Below are 15824 nucleotides of genomic sequence, written 5' to 3'. Positions count from 1 at the left end.
TAAAATGAGCAGGCAAACAGCCTAGAATTTTTCTGTCTGGATTGTTTCTCCTTAAACTAAAGAAAAACATTAAAAAAAAAGGAGCATGAGGTCAAGACACAATCAATTATGGTATTTCTGGCATTGAGTTTCTTATTTAGCATAAATGTGAAAAAATTTCCCTACAAGAAAAATTTTACAGAACATCATTCAAGACATGGCTGTTTTATTATGGAAGCACTTGAAAAGTTTACAAAGCTACTATTTAGCACGGTAAAAAGAGGAATGGAAGATGGCCGAATAGGAACAGCTCCGGTCTACAGCTCCCAGCCTGAGCGACACAGAAGACGGGTGATTTCTGCATTTCTGTTTGAGGTACCAGTTTCATCTCACTAGGGAGTGCCAAACAGTGGGTGCAGGACAGTCGGTGAAGCGCACTGTGCGCGAGCCGAAGCGGGGCGAGGCATCACCTCACTCGGGAAGCGCAAGGGCTCAGGGAGTTCCCTTTCCTAGTCAAAGAAAGGAGTAACAGACGGCACCTGGAATATCGGGTAAGTCCCACCCTAATACTGTGCTTTTCCAATGGGCCTGGAAAACGGCACACTAGGAGATTGTGTCCCGCACCTGGCTCGGAGGGTCCTATGCCCACGGAGTCTCACTGATTGCTAGCACAGCAGTCTGAGATCAAGCTGCAAGGCGGCAGCCAGGCTGGGGGAGGGGCGCTCGCCATTGTCCAGGCTTGCTTAGGTAAACAAAGCAGCCAGGAAGCTCCAACTGGGTGGAGCCCACCACAGCTCAAGGAGGCCTGCCTGCCTCTGTAGGCTCCACCTCTGGGGGCAGGGCACAGACAAACAAAAAGTCAGCAGGAACCTCCACAGACTTAAATGTCCCTGTCTGACTGACAGCTTTGAAGAGAGTAGTGGTTCTCCCAGCACACAGCTGGAGATCTGAGAACGGACAGACTGCCTCCTAAAGTGGGTCCCTCACCCCTGAGCAGCCTAACTGGGAGGCACCCCCCAAGTAGGGACAGACTGACACCTCACTCGGCTGGGTACTCCTCTGAGACAAAACTTCCAGAGGAACTATCAGACAGCTGAATGTGTGGTCTCACGAAAATCCGCTGTTCTGCAGCCACCGCTGCTGACACCCAGCCAAACAGGGTCTGGAGTGGACCTCTAGTAAACTCCAACAGACCTGCAGCTGAGGGTCCTGTCTGGTAGAAGGAAAACTAACAAACAGAAAGGACATCCACACCAAAAACCCATCTGTACATCACCATCATCAAAGACCAAAAGTAGATAAAACCACAAAGATGGGGAAAAAACAGAGCAGAAAAACTGGAAACTCTAAAAAGCAGAGCACCTCTCCTCCTCCAAAGGAACGCAGTTCCTCACCAGCAACAGAACAAAGCTGGATGGAGGATGACTTTGACGAGTTGAGAGAAGAAGGCTTCAGACGATCAAACTACTCTGAGCTACGGGAGGAAATTCAAAACAATAGCAATGAAGTTAAAAACTTTGAAAAAAAATTAGAAGAATGGATAACTAGAATAACCAATGGAGAGAAGGGCTTAAAGGAACTGATGGAGCTGAAAGCCAAGTTTCAAGGACTACGCGAAGATTGCAGAAGCGTCAGTGGAAGATGCGATCAACTGGAAGAAAGGGTATCGCTGATGGAAGATGAAATGAATGAAATGAAGCGAGAAGGGAAGTTTAGAGAAAAAAGAATAAAAAGAAATGAACAAAGCCTCCAAGAAATTTGGGACTATGTGAAAAGACCAAACCTACGTCTGATTGGTGTACCTGAAAATGACGGGGAGAATGGAACCAAGTTGGAAAACACTCTGAAAGATATTATCCAGGAGAACTTCCCCAATCTAGCAAGGCAGGCCAACATTCAGATTCAGGAAATACAGAGAACACCACAAAGATACTCCTCGAGAAGAGCAACTCCAAGACACATAATTGTCAGATTCACCAAAGTTGAAATGAAGAAAAAATGTTAACGGCAGCCAGAGAGAAAGGTCAGGTTACCCACAAAGGGAAGCCCATCAGACTAACAGCTGATCTCTCAGCAGAAACTCTACAAGCCAGAAGAGAGTGGGGGCCGATATTCAACATTCTTAAAGAAAAGAATTTTCAACCCAGAATTTCATATCCAGCCAAACTAAGCTTCATAAGTGAAGGAGAAATAAAATACTTTACAGACAAGCAAATGCTGAGTGATTTTGTCACCACCAGGCCTGCCCTAAAAGAGCTCCTGAAGGAAGCACTAAACATGGAAAGGAACAACCGGTACCAGCCACTGCAAAAACATGCCAAATTGTAAAGACCATCAAGGCTAGGAAGAAACTGCATCAACTAACGAGCAAAATATCCAACTAACATCATAATGACAGGATCAGATTCACACATAACAATATTAACTTTAAATGTAAATCGGCTAAATGCTCCAATTAAAAGACACAGACTGGCAAACAGGATAAGGAGTCAGGACCCATCAGTGTGCTGTATTCAGGAAACCCATCTCATGTGCAGAGACACACATAGACTCAAAATAAAGGGATGGAGGAAGATCTATCAAGCAAATGGAAAACAAAAAAAGGCAGGGGTTGCAATCCTAGTCTCTGATAAAATAGACTTGAAACCAAAAAGATCAAAAGAGACAAAGAAGGCCATTACATAATGGTAAAGGGATCAATTCAACAAGAAGAGCTAACTATCCTAAATATATATGCACCCAACACAGGAGCACCCAGATTCATAAAGCAAGTCCTGAGTGACCTACAAAGGGATTTAAACTCCCACACAATAATAATGGGAGATTTTAACACCCCACTGTCAACATTAGACAGATCAACGAGACAGAAAGTTAACAAGGATATCCAGGAATTGAACTCAGCTCTACACAAAGTGGACCTAATAGACATCTACAGAACTCTCCACCCCAAATCAACAGAATATACATTTTTTTCAGCACCACACCACACCTATTCCAAAATTGACCACATGGTTGGAAGTAAAGCTCTCCTCAGCAAATGTAAAAGAACAGAAATTATAACAAACTGTCTCTCAGACCACAGTGCAATCAAACTAGAACTCAGGATTAAGAAACTCACTCAAAACCACTCAACTACATGGAAACTGAACAACCTGCTCCTGAATGACTACTGGGTACATAATGAAATGAAGGCAGAAATAAAGATGTTCTTTGAAACCAACGAGAACAAAGACACAACATACCAGAATCTCTGGGACACATTCAAAGCAGTGTGTAGAGGGAAATTTATAGCACTAAATGCCCACAAGAGAAAGCAGGAAAGATCCAAAATTGACACCCTAACATCACAATTAAAAGAACTAGAAAAGCAAGAGGAAACACATTCAAAAGCTAGCAGAAGGCTAGAAATAACTAAAATCAGAGCAGAACTGAAGGAAATAGAGACACAAAAAACCCTTCAAAAAATTAATGAATCCAGGAGCTGGTTTTTTGAAAAGATCAACAAAATTGATAGACCGCTAGCAAGACTAATAAAGAAGAAAAGAGAGAAGAATCAAATAGATGCAATAGAAAAAGAAAAAGGGAATATCACCACCGATCCCACACAAATACAATCTACCATCAGAGAATACTAAAACACCTCTATGCAAATAAACTAGAAAATCTAGAAGAAATGGATAAATTCCTCGACAAATACACTCTCCCAAGACTAAACCAGGAAGGAGTTGAATCTCTGAATACACCAATAACAGGTTCTGAAATTGTGGCAATAATCAATAGCTTACCAACCAAAAAGAGTCCAGAACCCGATGGATTCACAGCCGAATTCTACCAGAGGTACAAGGAGGAACTGGTACCATTCCTTCTGAAACTATTCCAATCCATAGAAAAAGAGGGAATCCTCCCTAACACATTTTATGAAGCCAGCATCATCCTGATACCAAAGCCTGGCAGAGACATAACCAAAAAAGAGAATTTCAGACCAATATCCTTGATGAACATTGATGCAAAAATCCTCAATAAAATACTGGCAAACCAAATCCAGCAGCACATCAAAAAGCTTATCCACCATAATCAAGTGGGCTTCATCCCTGGGTTGCAAGGCTGTTTCAACATACGCAAATCAATAAATGTAATCCAGCATATAAACAGAACCAAAGACAAAAACCACATGATTATCTCAACAGATGCAGAAAAGGCCTTGGACAAAATTCAACAACCCTTCATGCTAAAAACTCTCAATAAATTAGGTATTGATGGGATGTATCTCAAAATAATAAGAGCTATCTATGACAAACCCACAGCCAATATCATACTGAATGGGCAAAAACTGGAAGCATTCCCTCTGAAAACTGGCACAAGACAGGGATGCCCTCTCTCACTGCTCCTATTCAACATAGTGCTGGAAGTTCTGGCCAGAGCAATCAGGCAGGAGAAGGAATAAAGGGTATTCAATTAGGAAAAGAGGAAGTCAAATTGTCCCTGTTTGCAGATGACATGATTGTATATCCAGAAAACCCCATTGTCTCAGCCCAAAATCTCCTTAAGCTGATTAGCAACTTCAGCAAAGTCTAAGGATACAAAATCAATGTACAAAAATCACAAGCATTCTTGTACACCAATCACAGACAAACAGAGAGCCAAATCATGAGTGAACTCCCATTCACAATTGCTTCAAAGAGAATAAAATACCTAGGAATCCAACTTAGAAGGGATGTGAAGGACCTCTTCAAGGAGAACTACAAGCCACTGCTCAATGAAATAAAAGAGGATACAAACAAATGGAAGAACATTCCATGCTCATGGGTTGGAAGAATCAATATCATGAAAATGGCCATACTGCCCAAGGTAATTTATAGATTCAATGCCATCCCCATCAAGCTACCAATGACTTTCTTCACAGAATTGGAAAAAACTATTTTAAACTTCATATGGAACCAAAAAAGAGCCCGCGTCGCCAAGTCAATCCTAAGCCAAAAGAACAAAGCTGGAGGCATCACGCTACCTGACTTCAAACTATACTACAAGGCTACAGTAACCAAAACAGCATGGTACTGGTACCACAACAGAGACAAAGATCAATGGAACAGAACAGAGCCCTCAGAAATGATGCCGCATAGCTACAACTATCTGATCTTTGACAAACCTGACAAAAATAAGAAATGGGGAAAGGATTCCCTATTTAATAAATGATGCTGGGAAAACTGGCTAGCCATATATAGAAAGCTGAAACTGGATCCCTTCCTTACACCTTATACAAAAATTAATTCATGATGGATTAAAGACTTAAATGTTAGACCTAAAACCATAAAAACCCTAGAAGAAAACCTAGGCAATACCAGTCAGGACATAGGCGTGGGCAAGGACTTCATGTCTAAAACACCAAAAGCAATGGCAACAAAAGCCAAAATTGACAAATGGGATCTAATTAAACTAAAGAGCTTCTGCACAGCAAAAGAAACTACCATCAGAGTGAACAGGCAACCTACAGAATGGGAGAAAATTTTTGCAACCTACTCATCTGACAAAGGGCTAATATCCAGAATCTACAATGAACACAAACAAATTTACAAGAAAAAAACAAACAACTCCATCAAAAAGTGGGCAAAGGACATGAACAGACACTTCTCAAAAGAAGACATTTGTGCAGCCAAAAAACACATGAAGAAATGCTCATCATCACTGGCCATCAGAGAAATGCAAATCAAAACCACAGTGAGATACCATCTCACACCAGTTAGAATGGCCATCATTAAAAAGTCAGGAAACAACAGGTGCTGGAGAGGATGTGGAGAAAGAGGAACACTTTTACACTGTTGGTGGGACTGTAAACTAGTTCAACCATTGTGGAAGTCAGTGTGGTGATTCCTCAGGGATCTAGAACTAGAAATACCATTTGACCCAGCCATCCCATTACTGGGTATATACCCAAAGGACTATAAATCATGCTGCTATAAAGACACATGCACACGTATGTTTACTGCGGCACTATTTACAATAGCAAAGACTTGGAACCAACCCAAATGTCCAACAACGATAGACTGGATTAAGAAAATGTGGCATATATACACCATGGAGTACTATGCAGCCATAAAAAATGATGAGTTCATGTCCTTTGTAGGGACATGGATGAAACTGGAAAACATCATTCTCAGTAAACTATCGCAAGGACAAAAAACCAAACACCGCATGTTCTCACTCATAGGTGGGAATTGAACAATGAGAACTCATGGACACAGGAAGGGGAACATCACACTCCGGGGACTGTTGTGGGGTTGGGGGAGGGGGGAGGGACAGCATTAGGAGATATACCTAATGCTAAATGACGAGTTAATGGGTGCAGGAAGTCAACATGGCACATGGATACATATGTAACAAACCTGCACATTGTGCACATGTACCCTAAAACCTAAAGTATAATAAAAAAAAAAATAAAGTTAACTATCTCCAACAAGAAAAAAAAAGAAAACTTTGCAAGACTAAGTTTTAAAACAGAATTATTGTCTATAGAATATTTAACAGCTTCTCAAAACAGCTTGTAATGGTATACATTTAGTAAATATTTGTGAATGATTGAATAAATAAGAAATGAGTGACTAATTCCAAAAAAAGAAATAATAATAATAAATAAGAGGAACGGAGGTAACTGTTTAAGAGTTGTGTGCAGCTAGGCTTGGGCGTGGTAGCTCACGCCTATAATCCCAGCACTTTGGGAGGCCAAGGTGGGCGAATCACGATGTCAGGAGTTCAAGACCAGCCTGGCCAACATGGTGAAACCCTGTCTCTACTAAAAATACAAAAAATTATTTGGGCATACTGGCGGGCGCGTGTACTCCCAGCTACTTGGGAGGCTGAGGAAGGAGAATCACTTGAACCCAGGAGGCAGAGGTTGAAGTGAGCTGAGATCACGCCACCGCACTCCAGCCTGGGCGACAGAGTGAGACTCCATCTAAAAAAAAAAAAAAAAAAAGAGAGAGTTGGGTGCAGCTGTGCTGAAGAAAGTTAAGGAATAACTGATGTCAATTTTGTTTTATAATGGTTGATGGAAACTTCTTTCCCCCCTTACAGTTTGACTTCCTGGATAAAAATAAATATGTAAGGTAGTGAAATAAAAACAATTATGTTGGTTAATTCAATAAATGCTTATTGGGTGTTTACTATGAGTTAAGCACTTTATTGAGGACTGAGATTATATCAGTGAAGAATGCAAAAAAGGAAGAAATTTCTGCTTTTGTGAAATATTTGTGCTAGCATAAGGATGCGTACAGAAAATAAACATATCAAGCAGATAAATATACTATGCAAGAATGTAAGTGCTATGGAAAAAACAAAGCACAGTGAAAGAGGATCCATTAAATGACAGTTATTTTTTAATCACATCTTCAGTCCAGGTACTGTGTTAGATGTGAGAAATTCAACAGTGTCCAAAACACTTATAACCCTTAAGGACTGAGAACCTCTTCCTGTGACTGAGACATGATCCAGAGTTGGCCAACTTGAGGATGTGAACTGGTGCTTGGCCCCACCTGGCCAGGGAGGATACTGCTCATAGATCAACAGCACTACTTCCCATTGGGCCCCACAATTCATCTCCATATAGTGTTTCATAGAGTCTGGATCTGTGAATCAGAGCCAACACTTGAGAGGAGTGCAGTTAGTGTGAGGGTGGAAGCTGATCAGTACAGCCCATACCTAAACAGGAGGACACACGTCAGAGAGCATGCCCTGTATCCTTTGATCCCAGTTACAGAAACTGACCCTTATCAAACTGCATCAATATTTTACGGCTCATTTTGTTAATACAGGTTTCTTTTAATTACATTATTAATGAGGCTTATTACATTTTTCTCTTGAGTGATGCATACTATCCCAGGAACTAATTATTTTTCCAAAGAATGTATTTCTAATAATAAAATAATGCATAATTATTTTATGTAATCCGATTTACCAAAATTTCAAAACATTAAAATATTAAAACTTCAAAATTTTAAATATTAAATGTCAGCGTATACTGTATTCCATAGAAACAGAAATGTTTGCAACACATAATAAACTACCTGACATCCTTTTTTTCACCTACTAAGGAACAATGATGGCACTTCTTGCAGATACTGTGTGATTCAGAGAAGTCTATATAAATATATATACATATATGGTTATATAGAGATATCATTTACAACACAGGTGTGTAGGTATATATTATATATGTATCTACACACACACACACACATACACATATAGAGATAGATAGATAGATAGATAGATAGATAGATAGATAGATAGATAAAATGAGGAATTAAAAGAACTAAGAGACTGTTCTCACCAATTATTTTTAACAAGAGAATGAGACTTGGTTCCTCTAAAGATAATAAAGAAAAATGACAATAAACAATACTATCAAATAATCAGTGGTCCATATCCAGGAGCACATCTAGTTTTGTGGGGCTTAAAGCTTATACACTTTTGGAGGCCCTCTTTATAAAAAGAATAAAAAATTATAAAGGCAAAATTAGGGTAGAACATGAATTGTTATTAAGAATGAAACACAACAAAATTGCATATTTTTGAAAGCTGATATGTATTATAAACATCAGAAAAGTCATAAAAGTAATGTAATTTTTATCAATTAACTAGCTAACTGTCTGGCCCTGCTCTATAATAATTTATTCCCCACTTCCTTTTGACTCCATATTTTTTGATCAACTCCTCACAAGAAAACAATTTTGGAAAATCATTTGTACAAAAAGAAGTAGTAAAACAATTCAATCTTTCTTCTGGCATGGTCTGATAATTTTAAAAAGGTTTTTAAGCTTCACAGCTTCTTATTGGTAATGCCATGTAAATTTTGAGAATTACTGCCAAATCTGAATGCTAAAAAATCTCTACCAATTTTCTTTATTCGTGAACTCTAAAATTTGGAAAAATGTTTCATAAACTATTTTCTAGCTCCATGTGTTTCAAAGCTTGTTACTTCTCTCTCTTTTTTTTGAGATGGAATCTCGCTCTGTCACCCAGGCTGGAGTGCAATGGCATAATCTTGACTCACTGCAGCCTCCACCTCCTGGGTTCAAGTGATTCTCCTGCCTCAGCCTTCCTAGTAGCTGGGATTACAGGTGCTCACCACCATGCCCAGCTAAGTTTAATATTTTTAATAGAGATGGGGTTTCACCATGTTGGCCAGGCTGGCCTCAAACTCCTGACCTCAGGTGATTCACCTGCCTCAGTGTCCCAAAGTGCTGGGATTAGAGGCGTGAGCCACCACGCCCAGCCCAAACCTTGTTTCTTCTCAAAACCCACATGCTTTCCATAAATGAAATGGTGTAACACATCCATATCACAGTACAACCTTTGGTTCTTCATCTCTGTGAGACAATGCTATACTTGGCACAATGGATAGTCCTAGTATTCCTGGAGGCCATTCCTACACCTGAAGAGCTTGCAAAATCTATACATACAGAAATGACTACAAACAACAAAATTAAGTAACCCACCAAATCAAAATAAACATATCCCAGACTCAATTCCCCGTAGCTAGATCCTGAAAGTGCCCATAGTCCCTTCATCATCACATGGCACTAGGAGTACTATGATAATGGGGATGATGAAGTATAAAGATACAGTATTCATGATCAAGTGCAGTTAAAACATTTTGCATTTGGAAAAAAAAATGGATGATGAATTAAATACCTTGTGGGGGCTCTGCCCAGCGAAAATAGAGACCATGAGCACAGATAACCCATTCAAGGCATTTTCCCCCAAGATGTAAAGGGAAAAGGAACAGGTGTTGTAGAGAGGTTTATTCTGATTTGTTTTTTTAGGATGAAAGAGACCATGGCATATACGCTGACTCAAATGATCAAATAGAGAGACAACACTTGAAGGACTAGAAGAATACATGAATGATTACAGGACAGGGCCTCATTTGCTGACCAGAGAGGATGGGATCCAGGACGTGAATAGAAAAGTTGACCATAAATAGAAGCCTGAAATTGTCATCCTTTCTAACAGCAGAAAAGCAGACTATGTGGTACATGCATGTTATGTTTGCAAATATGGTGATAAGAACATATGGAATTTCTCCTCTGATCACCTCTTTTCTCAGTGAAATGAGATGCAGTGTTTTTAGCTGAGAATGAGGAACTCGGAGAAAGTTGATGTTAGCCATTGAAGGCGACAGGAGTTGTGAGGTGACTGTCTTCAAGGAATGGGAGAGTAGGTTAGCTAGGGAAAGTTGTAAAATCGCCTGGAAGCAGTGGTGTCCATTTGAACATTGTGTTCATTAATATAAAGAGCAACAATTAGAATGGCTATGTGTTTTTCTTCAGTCACACATGGTTAGTTCCAAGTGTGGAGAAATTAGATTTAACAAGGACTGGGTTTTTCTGATGAATGTGATGAAAATAGAGACAAACAAAGGAGAAAACAGTCTATACTTGGGAATAATAATGATGATGGACCATGGATTCTAATTTGGACAAAGAGTAAATAAGAGTCATGATGGAGAGAGGAAAGGTGGTGGAGTCAATGGATTAAAGGGATCAATGTTATTGAAGAATTTCTGGAGTGGATGTACTTCAAGGCCTTGGAAATTTAGGAGGCCATGTTTGGAGAACAATGGGCCTAGAACTGAAATTGCAAAGTGTATTGTAGGAATGTCAATATCTAAGATATGCCAATGAGAATGAGTGGCTAAACCAGGGTGAAAAGTAAGATCAAGGTAGGAAGTCAAAGAAATAAGAGCCAAATTATGGAATATTGGAAGAGTATTAGAATTTGCTCCTGAATATGAATAAAGAAATCACCAAGAATTGTGACTGGAATAGTGTTGGAAAAAGAGTGAGCCAGGTGTTAACATCTTCAAAGAATGAGAGTGAGGTACCTGGAGGACTGTTGATTGTGTAGAAAAGGGTTATTGGAGGTGAGAGGAATCTATTAACATGGGCTTCAGTGAAGCTGAAGGTTGTTAGTGGGGAGAAGGGAAAAACGGTTTGGAAGTATCAACAAGAAGAAAGAAGGATACTAACCCTGTATCAAGACCTATTGACACAGTAAGGGAGAAAGAACAGCTTCCACTTGAGAGGAATTTAGGGGAAGTAAGGTCTTAAAGAATAACTAAGTTTCTGCTGGAGGAAAAAAAAAGAGAGAGAGAGAGAGAATATTTGGTAAAAAAAATGAAGATATAGAGAGTTTAGATAAAGAATGATTGAGTTTCAGAAGGTAGGTGAAAGGATTTGGAGAAATGCATAGAAAAATGTGGAACTGGCTGATATCAGGAGGTGTACAGAGCTTGTGAGGATACGAGAATAGTGCTGAGAGGTGTCCCGGGAGATTCTCATGTGCTCACCCGGAAAATACTCACTGTAGTTTTTCTCAGCTTTATCTTCTCCAACTTAAGCATGCATCAGAATCACTTTCAGGCTTATTCAAATACAGATGTCTGGCATACTCATTCAGAGTTTCTGATTCAGTGGGTCTTGGGTGGTGCATAAAAATTTGCATTTCTAAAAGTGTGTCCAGATGACATTGATGCTGCTGGTCTGCGGACCATACTTCGAGAACCACTGTTCCAGTTCTTCCTCAAAGAAGACGGATCTGTTTCGCCTGACTAAGCTAATTGCATGCTCTCACAGAAAGCTGTACTTTTCCTTCAGAGCACTTTGTAGTCATCCACATTTGCTTACTAGTTACACATAGTGTATGCTTTTGTAAATGATTCCAACAATAGACACGTACATAGTAAAATATAGGCATTTCTCTCCATTCCCATTCTTTCTCCGGCGCCACCACTTTTACAAGTTTGGTATACATTTTGCTTGTTTGTTCTCTCCTCTCTCTCTCGTCCCCTCTCTCACTCTCTCCTCTCTCTCTTTCTCTCTCTGTCTCTCTCTGCAAGTGTCTGCACATGCAAAGGATAGATCATTGTTTTTCTTCACAGAAGAGGAGATAGGACCAATAATTTAGAATCTTGGTAATTAAGTTAAATCAAAATCACGGTGTCCTATTTGACATGATAGTTTAACATTAGTACTGAGGAAAATTATTCTATAGCCTTGCATATTTACTCACATATGCACATATATATAGCCTTGCATATATATATCATATATAAATATATAATCTGTAAATTACAAAATATATATAATCTGTGCCTATATTATATACACACAAACATACAGAGAACAAGATTTGAGAGAATTTATTTCTCTAAATTCCCAATAAAGGAAAAGACAGTACCACTGAAATTTCAACTTGGGTGCACAATTTCCTCCCTTAGGTAAGACAATAAAAATAAAATTGGCATAATGTCCTCACCCTTTGGTGAAACTATTATTTGTAAACGGAGAAAAAGCCCCCGCTGGTATTTTCTATGAACGTTGAATAAAGGTTCAGAGCATTTCAGACAATGAATGGCTCTTACTTTCAGGATAAAATCTGGATTTTCCTTGACATTGAGTTTGACAATAAAGAATATATTAATTTTTTAGAAAACAATTTAGGCTTTACCAGGAAGCCCCCAATTCTTCACAGCAAGGGCTGACCATGAATGACTCATTGAAAGAATATATGATGGAACAATTAAATCTCTTGATTTGCCCCTTACACACCAACCATATATGTTTGCTATGGAACAGTAAGAGAATTTGGGTTTTTAATGATTTCTGTTTACTGCAGAATAACCTCTTAAAAAGTAGAAATGAATGTGTCAGCCCTTTAACTATATATATAGAAATGAGTGTGTCAGCCCTTTAACTATGTAAAGGTGTTCCAAGTAAATTGTTTATTGAAAAGTTTTGTGCATTCTATTTACTCTTTTATCTAAGCTTTTGAGGAATAAATACAGGTGTCTTATACAGCACCTACAAAAATGAAGACTCCCCATGCCATACTCAAAAGAAGAAGCAGGACATTTGTCTGATTTTTAGAAGTACCAGTCAAAAACTTCCCAATTATATGTGCATCAGTTAGCTGTGTTTCTGTTGATATAAAAATCTTATTTAAAACTTCGGTCACTAAGGGTCATCTCATGGAAATTAGAACTGGACACTGGGTTGAAAAGTTAGGTAACTGAAAATATAGTATAAACTGCAGAGTCCTCCCAAAATATATATCACTTTTCAATTAGTCATTGCCATAATAATATGTGATCCTGGATTGAAGTTCCTATTAGATAAATACTTGGCCTAAAAGAGAAACATTTCAAAGTAACCATTGCCACTAGCAAATTAGGACACATTTTATGCCCTTCTCACATAACATTTGGGCTAATAGGTTCTATAACCAGATTGGCTAGGCTCAAATCCCAACTTTCTCATTTATTTGGGTCACATAAAATTGAAATTCTTTATCATATTTTAAACTAATCTTCTAAAGTGACTGTGTTTGAATGTATATGGTTTTAAAGGAGAATGTGACTTCTATGACTATAATTTTAAAATGATCTTTGCAGATATAGAGATTTATTTAATTGGAGCCATATCAGGAAATGCATAGAGTTAATTTTCAGAAGGTCTGTGGAGAAAATCAATTCAATTTGAAAAACACAGTTTACAATTTTGAGTAAGCCAGTTTTAACAAATGTAATTTTCTTTAACAAGTATCTTTAATTTTAATGGCATAAGTAAATAGTTCTTTAAACTACTTACACTAACCAAAAAAAAAAAATCCTTTTCTTTTTTATTAAAAAACTTAGGTAGAAACTAAAATTTGTGATAAGCTATTTTGGCTGAGTATTTTGTCTCCTGGAAGCAGCTATATTAAAAGTTTCCTTTTGTTTTGAATCATACAAAGGCTTATATCTTATAGCCTCAGGTATATTTTCTGGCTAAGCCTAAATGTAAAAGTGCAGAGTTAATAATTTTCTGTTTTCATATTAGCAACGTGACCCTGCACAAGTCATTTAAATTTTTTAACCCTCATTTCCATCTCTTTTAAAATGGGGATACTAATAGTACTACCACAGGATTGTGGAGAATATTAAGACAATAACCTACGTACAGCACTTAGCTCAGTATTTTGCATAAACTAAGTGCTTGATAAAAATTGGTTCTATTTATTAATTACTCTAGTATAAAAAAAGAAATGTAAGGAAAGATAATTGAAATTAAAGCAAGTAAAAAACTGAGGAATTAATACAAAAAAATACAACCAAATAAGGAAAATACACCTGAACAAGATAGTATGGTGTGAAGAAAAAGAACAATGAAAAACAAATCTGGAGTTACAATGTAACTAGAGCCATTAATTGCATGAAACTAGAAATATTAACTAACTACAAAAGTTCTCGTTAGTTCTAAAATTTAGCATTTCTCAGAAAGCCTATGGTATGTACCAAATGAGCTATCTGTACACTGTCTAATACATGAGATCAGAATAGGAAAAAAATTTGAACTTGCAATTTTATAATTACATTATCTCCTACTGAAGTAGGAGTTATTAAGAAACTATTTTAGGCAGATACAGAGGGAAAAAGGGGTCCTTGGAAGATTTTTTTGCATTTCTTGTCTAGCATGAAAGCCCTGGCTCTTAGACCCGGGAGAGAAACCTGTGATATGCAAATGCCAGCTGTTGGAAATTGGGTCCACCCAACATAGCCGGGCTGGTATCCTTTAATATGCAAATGCCAGCCTTTAGAAACTGAGTCCACCCAACATGGCGATTCCCACCCTTGTCTTCTTGCCCTTGCCACAACATGTGCCTGGCAGCATGGCTGCCCACATATCCCCACGTATGCAACATCATGTCGCCCTTCATTTGCATATTATAAGAATAGGGTGGGAAGGCCAGTTTTTTCATGGGCTATGTGAATAACATGCCTGGTCAAACCAATCCCCTGAGCCCTATGCAAATCAAACAATGCCTCCTCCAGCTATGGAATATAGCTGGCTGATACTACCTGAAAGCGGGGTCCCATCTCTCAGCTTTGGAGCCCCCCTCCCTCTGTCTCTGTACAGGGGAGCCTCTTCTTCTTTTCTTCCCCCTTATTTCTTGCCTATTAAACTTCCTACTCCTTAAAATTACTCCACTTGGGTCCGAGTCGTTTCTCTAATTCGATTTGAGACGAAGAACCTGGTGTTCTTCACTCATCAGGGCCGTATCATTTTGGTGCATTGGCCAGGAATCTGAGGTACAGCCTTCCTCGGAGTGGTGAGTATGGGAGCAAGCTTAAAATCTGTTCTTTCATTCCAAGGTGCTCTTTGCCTCTATATTAAAATAAATCAAATAAATCAATGGGCGTCGGTTGGCCTAGTACATATGCTTAGCATTGACTGCCGTACTCAAGTCAGCGATGTAAGGCTTCCTGGGGGAACGTGGAGAACCCCCCATTACCTACCGGTATTGGGAATGTTGGCCACGTTTGAACTAGATTCTTTTCACGGGGAACCTTACCATGGCGCGAGACTGAGGATAGTTCTGAGGCAACTGAGAATTTCTGGCCAGAGCACACCCTGGTGTGATTCAAAGGGCTCTGGATGGGACACAGCCTCTGACAGCCCATTCTGGGTGTTGGTAGAGAAACTCAACTGTCCTGTTGCAACACTCTTCTTCCTTCTCTTACCCTTTCTGTGCGTGAAATGTGCAAAGATTTTTACGGTCTAGGAACGGAGTTTTCCCCTTTCTCGCCATGGTGAGGTTACTTGCTACCACTTCTTTGGCGAATACATAGCATTTCTAAGCAGACAGCATCACTTCATGGAAATACATCAGGCTCTAGACCTCTTCCGGGAACAGGAAGTTTCCGCCTTTAGCATTTAGGAGTAAAATGTCTTCCATAGCCAAATTTTAGTCTTGATATTGTCCCACTGGCAGGAAAATGGCCATTAAGTTCCTACATTCCTTTAAGGCAC

This window comes from Symphalangus syndactylus, chromosome 8 (assembly GCF_028878055.3).
Source record: "Symphalangus syndactylus isolate Jambi chromosome 8, NHGRI_mSymSyn1-v2.1_pri, whole genome shotgun sequence".
In the NCBI taxonomy this organism is placed as follows: domain Eukaryota; kingdom Metazoa; phylum Chordata; class Mammalia; order Primates; family Hylobatidae; genus Symphalangus; species Symphalangus syndactylus.
The sequence above is the reverse complement of the archived record's forward strand: the minus strand, read 5'-3'. Positions refer to the sequence as shown.